At 45.7% G+C, this 17,075-nt stretch overlaps 1 protein-coding gene across 1 annotated transcript in view; it reads right to left on the reverse strand.

Annotated features, from left to right (window-relative positions):
• CTNNA2 (catenin alpha 2) overlaps window positions 1-17,075 on the reverse strand; it is a 542,314-nt gene that overhangs the window by 259,596 nt on the left and 265,643 nt on the right. The window lies entirely within an intron of this gene.

Consider the following 17,075-nt stretch of genomic DNA (forward strand, 5'->3'; position numbering starts at 1 on the left):
GAATGCCCAGAAATTTGTCATGCAGACTTTTGTACAAGTAGAAATGTCAGAGATAATAGAACATTTGACTGAACCCAAGTGGCTATAGTAGTTTCCCCTGCCCTTATGGGTCCACTTGCCCAAGAGCTCTAGCGCAGGAGGAAATGTTGCACTGAATACAATCCTTTGGGTGCACGCTGGGCTCTTCCACCTTCTCATTTTCATTGCTTGTATGCATCTGTTTCTTCGGAATTTCCTCTCTTCCCCAGTTTCACACATGTTTTGCTCCCTCTAGTGGTCGATTTGATTCCATCAGGATTTGTGTTCAGCGTTATCTCCCTCCAGATTTAAACTGTGGGGATTTATGCCAGGCATAAACCTGTGTGATATCAGAACAACCATAAGAGGGAGCAAAACACATGCTCCCCCAACAAAAAGAAATTGGAACTTGCAAAACCAGGAAAATGAGAATGAAGAAAATTCCTCTGGCTAAACCTTTGTCTCAATATGAGCATTTAGAGAAGCAGGAAAGAGCCGGCAACGTGAAATTGGGGGTGAGAGGAAAGGCATGGATGGCAATGTGAGGGAGTGGGAAGGGTGGAGCTAGGTAGGCTGGCTGCAGGCAGAGGGAAGATGTCTGGGGCAAAGCCGTGCTCACTTGCAAATCAGCCCACTCTGGTGGTGAAGCTCATTAAAAGTCATGGAAGAAGTGGTCTTGCTTACTGCGGAGAGAATGGAAAATGAAAGCGGGACTCAAGGAAATACATCTATACATCTATGTTCACCCTATTGGGCATCAAGAAATTGTGGAAGAGGAGGGATGCATGCCCCCCCCCCATTTTTCCCCATCTCACAAGGATTAGACTTTTGGTAAATCCATTACTTTTGGTCTAAGCCAAGAGGAATCCACCAACCTGCAAAGCTCTCCAAGATCAATTTCACCAGACTACCAAATCCCATCGGCCCCTCACCCAGCATGGCCAGTTGGCAGAGGCCAGTGGGGCTCACTCAATCATATCTCGAGCTCCTAAACTAATAAAGCCTGAAGAGCAGTGAAAATTGCCGTGAAATTTACTTAAGAGCAGCAGACTGGAGAACCAGGTTCCATTCCCCACTCTTCCACATGAAGACTGCTGGAGGACCTTGGACTAATCAGAGTTCTCTCCAAACTCTCTCAACGCCACCCACCTCACAAGGTGTCTGTTGTGGGGAGAGGAAGGAAAGGCAATTGTAAGCTGCTTTGAGATTCCTTTTGGTAGAGAGAAGAGGAGAATAAATCCAAACTCCGTCTCACCCTCCTCTTCTCCTGCTCCTCCTCCTCCTCCTCTTAAAAACACTCATCTGACTTCATGGCAGACCAACAATTTGAATCCAGTGCTCTCCCATTCAATTAGTGAAAAGAGGATTATTTATACAAGGCTACCAGATGCCCAGCTGACTGAGCAGGGATATGAATTCAGAATCAGACCTTCCGTTAGGTTCCTTCAGTTTATGTTTCCTCTTTAAAGCCAGAGCCATCTTTGTGAGGAACGTCTACAATCCATCTTATAACCGTGGGCAACACCAGGCCTCTGCTGGATCTCTGGAAGAAACCAGATGGTAACTCAGCCAACAGTTGGCATTCCTAGGGAGCATTTGCTAAATATTAAAGAACATCAATACACTACATAAAGGGATTGTTTTTAAGACTACACTTGACTCACTATTAAAGTTTATTGTGAAGGGAAATTTACTTCTCTGATCCAGCCCATTTCCCAAAGTAATTTTCCAATCACACTCATAAATCTATGGCTGCTGCCAAAGTGGTTCTCAGTCCCTCTGCTAAAGAGGCCACCGAATGCCAAATGTTTACCACAATACCATTACAAATGTTTCGTACAGTCCTGGACCCTGTTTGATCTGGTTTAGCGGCTGCATCTGCTTCTACTCTGCACCTCCAGTTGCTTTAAGGCGGGGTCTCCAAACTATGGCCCTCCAGATGTCTATGGACTACAATTCCCATCAGCCCCTGCCAGCATGGCCAATTGGCAAAGGTAAGGCGAATTGAAGTCCATTAATATGTGGAGGGCCATGGGTTGGAGACCCTTGCTTTAAGGCCTTTCTGTGTGGTCCAACGGCCACCATCCAAATGGGCTTCTCATTGGTTTAAGCACTGAACGGTTAACAGTTCACATTAACACAAAGAGGTCCCAGTAAGTAAGTAGGAAACCCTAGAAATCAATTCAGATACCTGTGGGAGGGACTCTAGATTAAAATCAGATTAAAAGTGCTGCTGTTGCCCAGAAATTAAAGCCACAAATCTACTCCCTTAGTCCTGCTCATGATGTAGGATTGCCAAGAACTGACTGACAACCAGCTGGAAGGTTGGAGGTGAGGATACTGGGGAGGGGGGGGGGCGTAAGGGGTTCAACACCAGAAGCTGTATTATTTCGCTTTGAGTGAAAAAAAACCCCACAAGTGACAAAGGTAGCTCTAGGAATCGCTTGAAACTCTATGCCACTTATTATTCTCCTTCTTCTACTGCAGTGATGGCGAACCTTTTCGAGACCGAGTGCCCAAATTGCAACCCAAAACCCACTTATTTATCGCAAAGTGCCAACATGACAATTTAACCTGAATACTGAGGTTTTAGTTTAGAAAAAACGGTTGACTCCGAGGCGTGCATTATTCAGGAGTAAGCTTGGTGGTAGTCGGTGGCTTTGCTCTGAAGCAACCGTGCAACTCTTCCAACGGTGAATCACGACCCTAGGAGGGTTTACTCAGAAGCAAGCCCCATTGCCAGCAACTGAGCTTACTCCCAGGTAAAGGATTGCGCTTTAGTTCTTTGCATGAAAATCAGTGAGGTTTAACAGCGTTTAACAGGATTACCTACACTGCTTCCCCACATCACGACCCTAGGAGGGTTTACTCAGAGGCTGATGGCAGCAGAAAAAGAGAAAGACTCATCATGAGAGAGACTGACTCTGTAAAGCATGGGTGTCAAACCTGCGAGCCCTCCAGATGTTGTGGACTACAGTTCCCATCATCCCCTGCCAGCTGGCATGGGGTGATGGGAACTGTAGTCCGTAACATCTGGAGGGTTGCGGGTTTGACACCTGTGCAAAGGAAGTCACTGGCCTCCATTTGCAAGACCTTCCCCACAAGTTGCAAGACCTGAGCAGGGCTCAGATGATTTGGAGGACAATGATCCCATAGAATCACCATGAGTTGGAAGCAAGTTGACAGCACTTTACACACACACACACACACACACACACACACACCCACCCACACACACACACACACACACACACACACACACGTCTTTAAAGGGTAAGCAGGATAGATGGGTCTTCAATCCTCATCCAAAAATTCCTACAGGGTGGGTTTCCACTGGTTTTCTTTAAGAGGGAACTTTGGAAGATGCCTTCACCGAAAAAAATATTACAGTGTCAGTTATAATGAGTGAGGAATAATAATTGAAAGAAGATGGGATATAAATCCAAACTCTTCCTCCTCCTCCTCCTCCTCTTGTAAGCCACGAGTCTCCTTACAGGAGAGAAAGGTAAGATATAAATCCAAACTCCTCCTCCTCCTCCTCCTCCTCCTCCTCCTCCTCCTCCTCCTCTTGTAAGCCACGAGTCTCCTTACAGGAGAGAAAGGCAGGGGCGTAACGAGGCAGCCCTGGGCAAACTGTAGCCCTGGGCAAAACCTGAGTTGGATGCCCCCCCGCCCAATGGGCGGCCACTCCACCATGACCAATTTTTTTTTGCATCAAGACATTGGTGCCTGCAGGGGGTGCACTTTTAGACATATCATCACCAAAATTTCAGCATATCATCAGGAGACTGTCCTTATGCTACTCCCCAAGTTTGGTGAGGTTTGGTTCAAGGAGTCCAAAGGGGGCGGCCCATCCCCCATTGTTTCCAATGGGGAGCTAGTAGATGAGGGGCGCTACAGTTTTGAGGGGTCTATAACTTTGGCCCAGCTAAACCAAGCTGCACCAAATATTGGGAGTGCCATTTATGACAGTCTCCAGATGATACCCTGAAATTACGGTTCCTGATCCTGTCCAAGAATACCCTCCCTGCAAGAACATCCCGAAATTTGCCCAAGAATCTTTGTTTTGCGGCGAGTTTTCTGCATTGCTGCCAATGGGGGATGCAGGCTGGGGGGCACCTTTCTTAGAGCACAGTCTCAAAACTTTCAGGGTCTCCTCAGGGGAGACTGCCCTAGCGATTTAGGTTTGGTGCAGTTTGGTTCAGGGGAGTTAAAGTTATGGACCCTCAAAACTGTAGCCCCCATCTCCTATTAGCTCCCATTGAAAACAATGGGGGATAGGGGCACCCCCTTTGGGAGTCCATAACTTTGGACTCCCTGAACCAAACTTCACCAAACTTGGGGAGTAGCATAAGGACAGTCTCCTGATGATACGCTGAATTTTGGTGCTGCTAGCATAAAAACTGCGCCCCCTGCAGGCCAAAAATGGAAAACCACTAAAATACCCAAAACCGAACCCAGCATTTTGATGCCCCCCACAAGGTGATGCCCTGGGCAGCTGCCCACCTTACCCAATGGGCATTACGCCAGTGGAGAAAGGTGAGATATAAATCCAAACTCCTCCTCCTCCTCCTCCTCCTCCTCCTCCTCCTCCTCCTCCTCTTCTTCTTCTTCTTCTTCTTCTTCTTCTTCGAACCTCTCTTCTTTCACCTCATTTGAAGAAAACTGATGAAAGTCAGAAGGAAAAAATACGGCAGTGTATAACTGAACTCAGACTGGAGTGAGACCAATTCATGGGCCCTCCCACTTTCTATTGCCGACCATTGTTGATCCGCAGCTGTAGTACAGACGCACAGCATAGTAAGATGTACAAGAGACCAGAACAATAGTCCACCGTGCAGTAAATAATACCACCCTTCCAGCTGAATCACTGAAGTACTGTTATTTCGGTTGTCCTAGTAAGAAAAAGGGAAATGACCACAGGAAGAGACAGTTGGGGGGCTGATAATTTGATTACAAATATGTATGGACTTATAGTGGGGGGGGACGTCTTTATGAAGACAGATGGGAAGACTAACGCTGTAACATGCTTGTAAAATGTGTAGCCGTTCTCCCTCTAGTGGCTGTTTTCTAAAGAAAAGAGGAAAATACAGACAAGGAGAAAGCAAGAGGATCAAATGAAAGGTGACAAACCTGAGGGGGAAATCAGAGTTCATCGTATTACTAGAATATTGCTGGCCATCACAAAAGGCTAAGACAAGACAGAGTCATACAAAGGACAAACAGAGCCGCACAACAAGTGCAAACAGAAACCTCGACGTTTCTCACAGCGAATTTCCTCTGGGGGAGGTGGTTCGATCCTCCTGCAAATATTGCTGAGCTGATGTATGATTAAGCACCTTTTATTGCAGAATAACTGGCACCTTCCAACCCCCCCCCCCCCCCATCTCTCTATGATTAACATGGTGAGAAGAAAGGGCTGAAATGCAGATATCCCCACATAAGAACATAAGAACAAGCCAGCTGGATCAGACCAGAGTCCATCTAGTCCAGCTCTCTGCTACTCGCAGTGGCCCACCAGGTGCCTTTGGGAGCTCACATGCACAAAGGATTATCGGCTGCCCTCTCCCCTCCTTGGAAGAACTCTACAATTCCCGAAGCCTAAATAAAGCCCAAAATATTCTGAGGGACCCGTCTCATCCAGCACACTCTCTCTTTGAACTGTTACCATCCGGCAGACGATACAGGGCCCTCAAAACTAGGACAAAGAGGCTTAGAGACAGCTTCTACTCCAGAGCTGTGGCTATGCTAAACTCTGTGGCTTCATATTGATGTGTTTGGGGCTGTGTAGGGATGGGTGGAGGAAGGGAAAGTGAGGATGATGTGTGAGTCTGAAATGTGTGCATCGAGGAATGCTGCTGTAAATTTCGTTGTGCGTGCACAATGACAATAAAATGCTTATGCTTATGCTTATGAAAGCAAGGGCCTTCTGCGGCTGTTGCTCCTGAGCACCTGGACTGTTAAGGCATTTGCAATCTCAGATCAAAGAGGATCAAGATTGGTAGCCATAAATCGACTTCTCCTCCATCAATCTGTCCAAGCCCCTTTTTAAAGCTATCCAGGTTAGTGGCCATCACCACCTCCTGTGGCAGCATATTCCAAACACCAATCACACGTTGCATGAAGAAGTGTTTCCTTTTATTAGTCCTAATTCTTCCCCCCAGCATTTTCAATGAATGCCCCCTGGTTCTAGTATTGTGAGAAAGAGAGAAAATGCATAATGCATAATTTTATAGACTTCAATCATATCCCCCCTCAGACGTCTCCTCTCCAAATAAAGAGTCCCAAACGCTGCAGTCTCTCCTCATAAGGAAGGTACTCCAGTCCCTCAATCATCCTTGTTGCCGTTCTCTGAACTTTTTCTATCTCTTCGATATCCCACCTCAGAAATTAGTGACCCCAATGGAGCTTTTTGTGGCCAGCCTGAAACAACACAGAAGGCTCTGAGCTCTGGAAAAGCTAAAGTTTCACAGCTGTATTCATGGGCAGCACCCCCTAACTTATAATGCAGTATTAAAGCCGCGGTGCTTTCTACATGTCCAGCCACAACTCAAGCCTACCATAGTATTCACGTCAACCTACAGACAAATTGGTCATCTTCCCACTGTGGACGGCATCTGCTATCTCAGTGATGGCGAACCCTTTCGAGGCTGAGTGCCCAAATTGCAACCCGAAACCCACTTATTTATTGCAAAGTGCCAACCCGGCAATTTAACCTGAACACTGAGGTTTTAGTTTAGGAAAAAAATGTTTCTAGGCGTGCGTTACTTGGGAGTAAGCTTGGTGGTAGTCGGTGGCTTTGCTTTGAAGCAACTGTGCAACTCTTCCAACAGGTGAATCACAACCCTAGGAGGGTTTACTCAGAAGCAAGCCCCATTGCCAGCAACTGAGCTTACTCCCAGGTAAAGGATTGTGCTTTAGTTCTTTGGATGAAAATCAGTTTAACGGCGTTTAACAGGGTTACCTACACTGCTTCCCCAAAACTAGGTCTTAGGTTTAATGCTAATAATCGAGCCCAGCAGCCCAGGCCAGCCTAGATGTGTTGGGGGGGGGGGGGACTCTGTTTGCGAGTGCCCACAGAGAGGGCTCTGAGTGCCACCTCTGGCACCCGTGCCATAGGTTCGCCACCACTATGATATCTCATTCCCACCTCTGGACAGTTTACCGCTGTTGAAAAGATGCAGTTTCTTATTCAAACTTAAAGTCCAATGCTTTCATTGATTACTCAGAGAAATTAAATGTTGAACTACTGACTGATCAATCATATATTAAATTGAAAAAAGGAAGAACGCTCTGGCAGCCCCTTTCCCTTCTAAGAGTGTTTCACAGACAACCAGAAGGAATTTTCTTCGGCTAAACTCATCTCTGAGATTTTCTCCTGTTTTCTACCTCGGTAACAGTTTTGTTTTTTTTTTTAAAAAAAAGTCATTTAATCATCACTTTAATGGCTGATAATTTTTCCCTTCACTAGAATTAAATCATAAAAAAGCTCTTTAATTAAATTGAATGATAATTGAACGACTTTAGTCATGCAAAGAATGGGAAGGAAAGATGCTCTCCCCCTAAACCTGCAACACTTAACATCTTGGCACTGCCATATGAAAGGAAGCGCTTACAAAACAGCCGACACTAGGCCAAGATTTCTTACACATGAATAAGTCCGTATGAGAAAACTCAGCTGTTTCATGACCCACACATACCTTAAGATCTTTCAAAAGTTATTAGAAATGAACTATGAAGTGTGTTCCTTCTCTTGCCGGCAGGAGAGACGCCATAACTACACAACGACAACTCCACTCCTCAGAGGGAGTGATGTAAGGATGCACAGGGAAGAAGCTGGTGGAGGAGATGACAGACAGCAAGCAGATCCCCATCAGCCAAAACTAACCCCTCATTACTCATATTAAGCTACCTTAAGTTCATTGGTCCAGTCGTGTGTCCAATTGATGTGGTAGCTGGGAGACAAAATGGGAAGGGAGATGGTGTCTTCAGTGGGCAGGTTATCTGCAATTTTGCTAACAGTTGCTTGAGGGGGAAGAGGGGGGGATCAGCCACTCCAAGCCCCCAAGAAAGATTCCCCCATAGGGAATAAGACACCATACAATTTTCAGAATTGGGAGGGGGGGGGGAGGCCCAAATCTGAATTCCAAAACAGTATTCAGGAACCCAAATAAGCCGGAATATTGTTATGGTTAACCTTCCCAAAGTCCGATCCCCAAAATTCAATCCCCCCCCCCCCCAGTGCACATCTCTACTAAGAATTTATACCCGTTCACAAAGTCACACAGAACAGATTGACACAAACTGGTTCACAACCAGTTAATGGAAAAGCGACTGTCTATGCATTTCGCTGCAGACAAATGGTTCCATATGTCATTGTGGGAGGGGACAAAATAAACCTTGTCTTTTCTTTCAGCTGGGAATATATAGATACTGTTGGGGGGCACAGCGCCTGGGAGGCTCCCGAGTACGGCAGCCATTCTGCTTGGAAAAGGGTCTCTCACGGGCAACTGACCTTTCCTTCCCAAATGTGGTTTCGGAGAAAACTGCTGACATTGCAGACCCTCTGGCTCCAATGTGTGTACGTGCAAATGCCAATTCCTCTGCTCTAACCCGTGCTCTTTGCCCTGTGCATTGTGCCTGCCTGCCCTGTTTGTTTTTCCACTTGTAAACTGTCAATAAAAGGGCTTGGAGAGGGATGGGACAGCAGAGTTGCTCCCTGCTTCTCTCACTGGCCGAAAAGACATGCTGTCTCCTCATAAGAACATAAGAACATAAGAACAAGCCAGCTGGATCAGACCAGAGTCCATCTAGTCCAGCTCTCTGCTACTCGCAGTGGCCCACCAGGTGCCTTTGGGAGTTCACATGTAGGATGTGAAAGCAATGGCCTTCTGCGGCTGTTGCTCCCGAGCACCTGGACTGTTAAGGCATTTGCAATCTCAGATCAAAGAGGATCAAGATTGGTAGCCATAAATTGACTTCTCCTCCATAAATCTTTCCAAGCCCCTTTTAAAACTATCCAGGTTAGTGGCCATCACCACCTCCTGTGGCAGCATATTCCAAACACCAATCACACGTTGCGTGAAGAAGTGTTTCCTTTTATTAGTCCTAATTCTTCCCCCCAGCATTTTCAATAGATGCCCCCTGGTTCTAGTATTGTGAGAAAGAGAGAAAAATTTCTCTCTGTCAACATTTTCTACCCCATGCATAATTTTATAGACTTCAATCATATCCCCCCTCAGACGTCTCCTCTCCAAACTAAAGAGTCCCAAACGCTGCAGCCTTTCCTCATAAGGAAGGTGCTCCAGTCCCTCAATCATCCTCCGTTGCTGTAAGACTACAGATACAATCAGTGGTTGGATTCAAATAATTTAACAACTGGTTGTTTACAAGCATCATTCTAACAACCGGTTCTGCCAAAGGGGTGCAAACCGGATGAATCCCACCACTGGATACAATGCTACACAAGCTTGGAGCGCAAAACTAATTGATGTCATTTATGGAAATAATCTGGAAAATGCAATTATCATCTGTAAGTAATTTTGCTATACCCATCTCCTCCAGTATTCTTAAATAGCAAAATATGACTGATACTATTTTAGTGAAAGCCTGGAAGAGGTAAGTCCTCGGGGGAACGTTAATCTGTCAAGGGATTTGATGTTTTCCAAATCACTTGTTGACATTAACACACAGCATCTCATGTTTCTAAGGCACTCCTTCACTGATGTACATATGCTAAACAGATTATTATTTACAGATCAATGCATGGCAATGCACATTAGAAACATAATTAAAACTGTTATGAAGTCTTAAAGAATTTTATCACGACAAAAGGGGAGAGTGAAGTAGTATCAAGCTACTGGAACAGAGCCACATTCAAGTTACGGTTTCTGGTTATCACACATGAACAGTGAGCAGAAAGCTCAACTATCTCAGAAGAAGAAGAGTTTGGATTTATATCCCCCCTTTCTCTCCTGAAGACTCAAAGGGGCTGACAATCTCCTTGCCCTTCCCCCCTCACAACAAACACCCTATGAGGTGGGTGGGGCTGAGAGAGGTCCAAGAAGCTGTGACTAGCCCAAGGTCACCCAGCTGGCGTGTGTGGGAGTGTACAGGCTAATCTGAATTCCCCAGATAAGCCTCCACAGCTCAGGCGGCAGAGACGGGAATCAAACCCGGTTCCTCCAGATTAGGTACACAAGCTCTTAACCTCCTACGACACTGCTGCTCCTCCTCCTTAACCTCCTACGCCACTGCTGCTCCTCAATGCTGCTCCACTCAATGCTGCTCCACGCAGCAGCCACAATGTCCATCTTGGCCTCCCTGTTCCTTCTTTCCTCTCCCCTCTCCTCTGTCCCCTAGCCCCCATGAGTGTATTTTTATCACAGTGCACTATAAATTGGTTTCAGCAGCATTAATAACAACAAAAACAAGAAGAAGAAGAAGAAGAAGAAGAAGAAGAAGAAGAAGAAGAAGAAGAAGAAGAAGAAGAAGAAGAAGAAGAAGAAGAAGAAGAAGAAGAAGAAGAAGGAGGAGGAGGAGGAGGAGGAGGAGGAGGAGGAGGAGGAGGAGGAGGAGGAGGAGGAGGAAGAGGAGGAGGAGGAGGAGGAGGAGGAAGAGGAGGAGGAGGAGATGATGATGATGATGATGATGATGATGATGATGATGATGATGATGATGATGATGATGATGATGATGATGATGATTTGGCGACTACGGCACAAACTAGCTGAGGACGTCCTGGTGGTAATGGGTGCCATTCTAACCCTGGGTGCCATTCTGAAAACACCATGGCAGCACTTGGAACAACTTCAAATTGACAAAAGCAACATCTGATAGATTCAGAAGGCAGCCCTGCTGGCATCCATGTGAATGCTACGCCGATACATTAGAATGTCCCAGGCTTCTGGATGAGGCTCTAACTGTAATGAAAGGGCAACAACCAGCTAAAGAACTGGCAGCTGTGATATTAAACAAAATTAAATGATGGTGATGACAACAATGACGACCATGATGTCGATGATGACAGTGATGATCAGGTAAGACAGACAGAGGGTTAGAAGCAGAAATGGTCACAGAGTCCGTGGGTAAACAAATGGAAAAATTCAAAACCTGAAGGTAATTTGGGAAAAGAAATAAGTGGCTGGTAAGAGCTGAGATTCTAAGCAGGAAATGGAGAAAAAGTGGATCCTCTGGAGATGCCAGCCACAGATGGAGGAGAAATGTCAGGAGAAAATGCTACTGGAACACGGCCATACAGCCCAGAAACCCCACAACCCTCCAAACTCTTCTTTTTCTTCTCTTCTTAGAAGGAAGAAAGAAAGAAGGATGGTGGGCAGACAAAGGCTTATCTCTAGCCTCCAAGGCTCCCCTCACTTTTTGGTTTCCCAGGCAATCATCTAGTTTGCCTAGTGGTTGGGCTAGCCCTGAGCAGCCAAGTACCAAATAGCTCTGTATGATACTGAATTCCTGGTCTATCCAGCCTATTACTATCTCCTACATGGGTCTCCAGCCTATGTCCCTCCAGATGTTCATAGACATTGATTCCCATTAGCTCTGCCAGTTGGCCATCCTGGTAGGGGCTGATGGGAATCATACTCCATGAACATCTGGAGGGTCATAGGTTGGACAGCCCTCCATATGCATGGCAGATACTCTACTACTCACCTCTGGCCTCTCCCCTGAAACAGTCTTGCATCTAAACATGTCCAATAAAAGTCCAAAAAAACCCCCATGTCCAATACTCTACTACTAACTTGGGCCATCCAACTTCATATTTACTTCCAATGAAAACAGCTCTTTATCTTATGAGAAGAGTAGTTTTCCCATTTCCCTACTTATGGTGGGAGACCTCCAGCCAAGTCCAGCCCTTGCCTGGCAATGTATCAGCGGGTCAGCAGGTAGAAACCTGGGCCAAATGAAGGAATCTTCATGGGGAGAAACATTAAAAAGAAAAGGCCTCGGTTTGTTACAGGAAGTTGTGATCATAGAGTTCCTGATCATTCTTAGAAGTGACAATAATAGCTTTAGCAATCTGTAGCAATTTTGCCAAAGAGTTACTGGTAATCGCTAGAGCTACCCTTGTCACTACCAGGTAGCTCTAGGAAATGACAAGAACTCTATGGTTAGAGCTTCCGGTAAGAAGTAGTAGTAGTAGTAGTAGTAGTAGTAGTAGTAGTAGTAGTAATAGTAGTAGTAGTAGTAGAAGAAGAAGAAGAAGAAGAAGAAGAAGAAGAAGAAGAAGAAGTAAGAAGAAGAAGAAGAAGAAGAAGAAGAAGAAGAAGAAGAAGAAGAAGAGTTGGATTTATATCCCTCCCTTTCTCTCCTGCAGGAGACTCAAAGGGGCTTACAACCTCCTTGCCCTTCCCCCCTCACAACAAACACCCTGTGAGGTATGTGGGGCTGAGAGAGCTCTGAGAAGCTGTGACTAGCCCAAGGTCACCCAGCTGGCGTGTGTGGGAGTGTACAGGCTAATCTGAATTCCCCAGATAAGCCTCCACAGCTCAGGCGGCAGAGCGGGAAATCAAACCCGGTTCCTCCAGATTAGATACACGAGCTCTTAACCTCCCACGCCACTGTTGCAACATTGCAAAGTAGTTGAGACCTTATATGTCTTTTTAATTTTTTTTCGTATTGGGACACTACACATAACCCCCCTGCCTCAATAACCCTCCCACCAGTCGCCAAGTTAGTGAACTCTTCCCCATTACTAAAGTCTTTTAACCAGAGATGTCCGGGATTGAACCCGAAACCTGAGCCATTACCACCAGTCCTTATAGTCATCCTCAACTGGGTCAGCCAGTAATTCTGTAAATTATAGATTTTAATCTGCATAACTCAGGACCATCTGTTCCGGTGCCCTAATCAGTGTCCCAATACCAATCCCTTCAAACCCTATTCCTGCCTAGTCGTACCTATATTGTCACCCATGCCTATTTTCTTAAAGGGACCATGACATTATCACTGATGGAGGAGGGGGAAGAGTGAGAGATTAAGATAAGTGAAGTGAAAAAAACAAAGCAAATCCCAGTATCTTGCCGCAGAGTGAACAATTATCAGTGTGCCAGATTTAAAGGCAAAAAAAAGTCCGACGGAACGTTGCAAAGAGACAGATGAAAATACAGATACTCTACAGCAAATTCTGCTGAGTCACATCGCAAAAGTGGTCTTCGAATATCTCATAAAAACTTACATTAAATATTCAAGCCTCCTTCCCACTTCACAATGCATTTTTAATTTCCTCTATGCTGGAATGGTGCGTAAAACATAATGCTTTTCTTTTCCTCACTTCGACAAAAGCAGAACCACGGCTGTGTTTTCTGTAAAGCCGTAATATTAATAGCAGATGAGAACCTTTTTCATTTTGGAAAGTGGTTTTCATTAGGGCCGAACCGAACGTTCACTAGCAAACATTTTTAGCGCTCGAGTGGGAGTGGGGGGGGGGGTTAGTTACAGACACCCCTGTTCATTTCTCCCCCCCCCCTTCCATATCTTTTCACAGCCTTGAATGCCTGCTGCTTTGGCAACGTTTCTTATTTTTATTCCCGAAATTTCTCATCTTATTCCTAGGAACAGATTCGGCTAAGTGTAATCACTGTTGCTAGGAGGAAAATGACTTGTTTGAGGCGCGGAGGATGCTACTGAAACAGGCACAGATTGGGGTAGAGAGGGTACAAGCGTTGCTAGTTCCAGAATGAAATGTCAGGAGATTTGGGGGGGGGGGGCTGGGGAGGACAGCGTTTGTGGAGAGGAGGGGCTTAAGTGGGGTACAGTCCCACAGAGTCCACCTTCCAATGTGGTCATTTTCTCCAGGAGATCTGATCTCAGTTGCCTGGAGGTCCGTTGTAATCACTGATTTCTAGCCACCACCTCAAGGTTGGAAACTCTACTCAACTGAGGTTTCTCCCCACCCCAAACCCTGCCCTCCCCAGGCTCCACCCCCAAAAAATCTCTAGGTATTTCCCAACCAGAGCTAGCAGCCCAACCTGATCTCAATAGTGTGAAGATCAGCTATAACCCCAGGAGATCTCCAGCCACCACCTACAGCGTAGGTGTCAAACTCGCAGCCCTCCAGATGTTATGGACTAGGGGATGATGGGAACTGTAGTCCATAACATCTGGAGGGCCACGAGTTTGACACCCGTGACCTAGAGGTTGGCAACAGATGTAAGGTGGGGGTAGGATTGCCAGTTCTGCGTTGAGAAACACCTGTATATTTTGGGGGGCAGAGCCAGAAAATGGTGCAGTTTGTGGAAGAAGAAGAAGAAGAAGAAGAAGAAGAAGAAGAAGAAGAAGAAGAAGAAGAAGAAGAAGAAGAAGAAGAAGAAGAAGAAGAAGAAGAAGAAGAAGAAGACGACAACGACGACGACGACAACGACAACGACAACGACTTTGGATTTATACCATGACTTCATCTCCTGTAAAGAGTCTCAAGGCAGCTTACAAACTCCTTTCCCTTCCTTTCCCCACAACAGACACCTTGTGATGTAGGTGGGGCTGAGAGAGTTCCGAAGAACTGTGACTTCCAAATACATCTCCTGGGACTGGTTATTTAAGGTGACAAGAGCCCGAAATGTTTCTCTTATCTGCAGTTTTCCTGCAGGAATATAGGATCAGCTTTTACAACAAAGGGGGAGGGTTACATCAGCAAGGTTTTACAAGTACAGGTAGCTGCAGAGAAAGTCCGACTGGGACTTTTCAGAGAGAAAATGGCTAATGAGCCAAGGGGTGCAGCATTTCCCGTAAAGGAGTGGGGCCATATTTTTATTAGGGAAGACAACGGCAACAAAAAACGGGGTGACTTGTAGTCTTTTCCAAGTCTATGATTCTGCGTCTACCTCAATTTACGATGTTAACAACACATCTTGGTCGGAACGCTTTATGTCCTGACATATGAAAAACACTGAAATTCAATCTTTCCTGATTTTGCATTTTAACTTTAGGTCATGTTCAAGGTGGGGCGGGGGGGATCACCTCCCCGCTCCTGAATATTCAGCTCAGTCACAGTCAAGATATCACAGGGGATTTTCATGCCGTCTCCTGCTAATATCAGCATGCCCAGCTGTGGCAATCTGCATCCTGAAAGGTCTAAATGTTGTTACAATGGCCTCCCCTGTGTCATGAATAGGGAATTGTCCGTAGGTTTCTGGATCTCTCCGATGCAAAGAGAAAGCCAATGAATCGTTTCCACTGTGGCCGTGACCGACCTTCAGAATAGAGGACAGGTGAACCATTCCCAACAGCGATGTCTGGATATTCCCTGATCCTCCTATTTATTGTCCTGTGGATTTACTCTGTCTGTTAGGTCCAATGTTTGATTTAATTTTCAGAAGCAAGCCTTTATTGGCAGAGGCAGCAGTAAAACAATAATAAAAACAGATTAAAAAGCATATACAATACAGGATATACATGTTAGGACGAAGGAAATCTACTGGCATTTAGTAATTTCCAGGAGAAAGTCTGCCACTATCATACAGAGAGAAGGATCAGGGTTGTCCAACAAGTTGTGTAATCTAAATAAATCGGGGAGATCGGGTAAATGTAAAGGAGAGAGATTCACATACTTGGATCTGATTTCCTTGAATCTGAGACAGTGAAGTAATTGGTGGGCCAGAGATTCAACTGAGCCATCATTACATGGGCACAATCTTTTCGCCTTTTCTTGCTTATTAAATCTGCCATGTAACAAGGCAGAAGGCACAACATTGAACCTGGCAAGCATTATGGCTCTCCTTTGAACAGGGTTTATTAAGCAATACAGGTAGTGTGCCAAGTGGCCCCGTTCAAATGGGAGAGAAAAATACAGGGGGGAGCACGTTTTCTTGGCTGCGGTGATTAGGGTGGAGAACTCTCTATCCAATAGTTGACCTTTTAATTTCCCATAAGCTTCTGGGAAATTAAAAGGTCTGAAACTGCTTATGGAATTCACACATGAACAGTTTACTGGTTTCCAGTTTTATCTCTCCCCCCCCCCTTTCTTAACATTTATCAAATGAACACAATTGCATGGATTATAATGCCATGCATAAAAGAGTCGTGAAGATGTGATTACAATATTTGTAGTCAGTTCTTTAATCCCTGTGCTCATCCCTATAGAACACTGGGGGTAGGAATAAACTGAATACTACACAGATAGCTGCACAAAGTTTGGAAATTAAATGGAAGAGGGGAAGATGACTGATGCATCAGTTCCACTTTTCAATAAATATTCAGTAATTTACCCGCCTCCCCCGCCAATCTAGTGAGACATTTGGGAATAGACTCTCTAGTTATTAACCAAGTCTTTGTCCTCCACCTTCTATCAGGCCTCCTCTGTGCTCAATTCCGTGTGACATTAGGGTTGGACATTGAAAAACTAGTTCTCATTTTGCTATGTTGGCTCATTGCTCCCATGTGATGCCACAAATTGCCCTTCAATCTGCCTGCTTAGTACTTTGTGGTTGGCTTAGAAAGGCTGGAATCCTCCACACCAGCCATTGTGTGTGTGGTCTGGAGAGCTGTTGGGCAAGCAGAGAGGGTTGAATCTGCACCATTGTGTCACTTTCCCACACAGGTGACCTTTAGGTAGCATCCCTGCCTGATGGTACCAGGAGCAGCAGTGGCATAGGGGGTTAAGAGCTCATGTATCTAATCTGGAGGAACCGGGTTTGATTCCCAGCTCTGCCGCCTGAGCTGTGGAGGCTTATCTGGGGAATTCAGAATAGCCTGTGCACTCCCACACACGCCAGCTGGGTGACCTTGGGCTAGTCACAGCTTCTCGGAGCTCTCTCAGCCCCACCTACCTCACAGGGTGTTTGTTGTGAGGGGGGAAGGGAAAGAAGATTGTAAGCCCCTTTGAGTCTCCTGCAGGAGAGAAAGGGGGGATATAAATCCAAACTCTTCTTCTTCTTACTTACCAGCTGCTGCACAGTTGACTGGATATTTGAATGCTCAACCTCATGACCAAGAAGATTGCACGGTCCCTCCCCCCAAAAAATGGCAGTTTCATGGAAAAGGCCCAAGAGATCGTTAGGTTATTTCAATGCTCTTCCAGCGGCTAGAGCACATGGATAACTTCT

Source organism: Sphaerodactylus townsendi, linkage group LG10 (assembly GCF_021028975.2).
Source record: "Sphaerodactylus townsendi isolate TG3544 linkage group LG10, MPM_Stown_v2.3, whole genome shotgun sequence".
NCBI classification, from domain to species: Eukaryota; Metazoa; Chordata; class Lepidosauria; order Squamata; family Sphaerodactylidae; genus Sphaerodactylus; species Sphaerodactylus townsendi.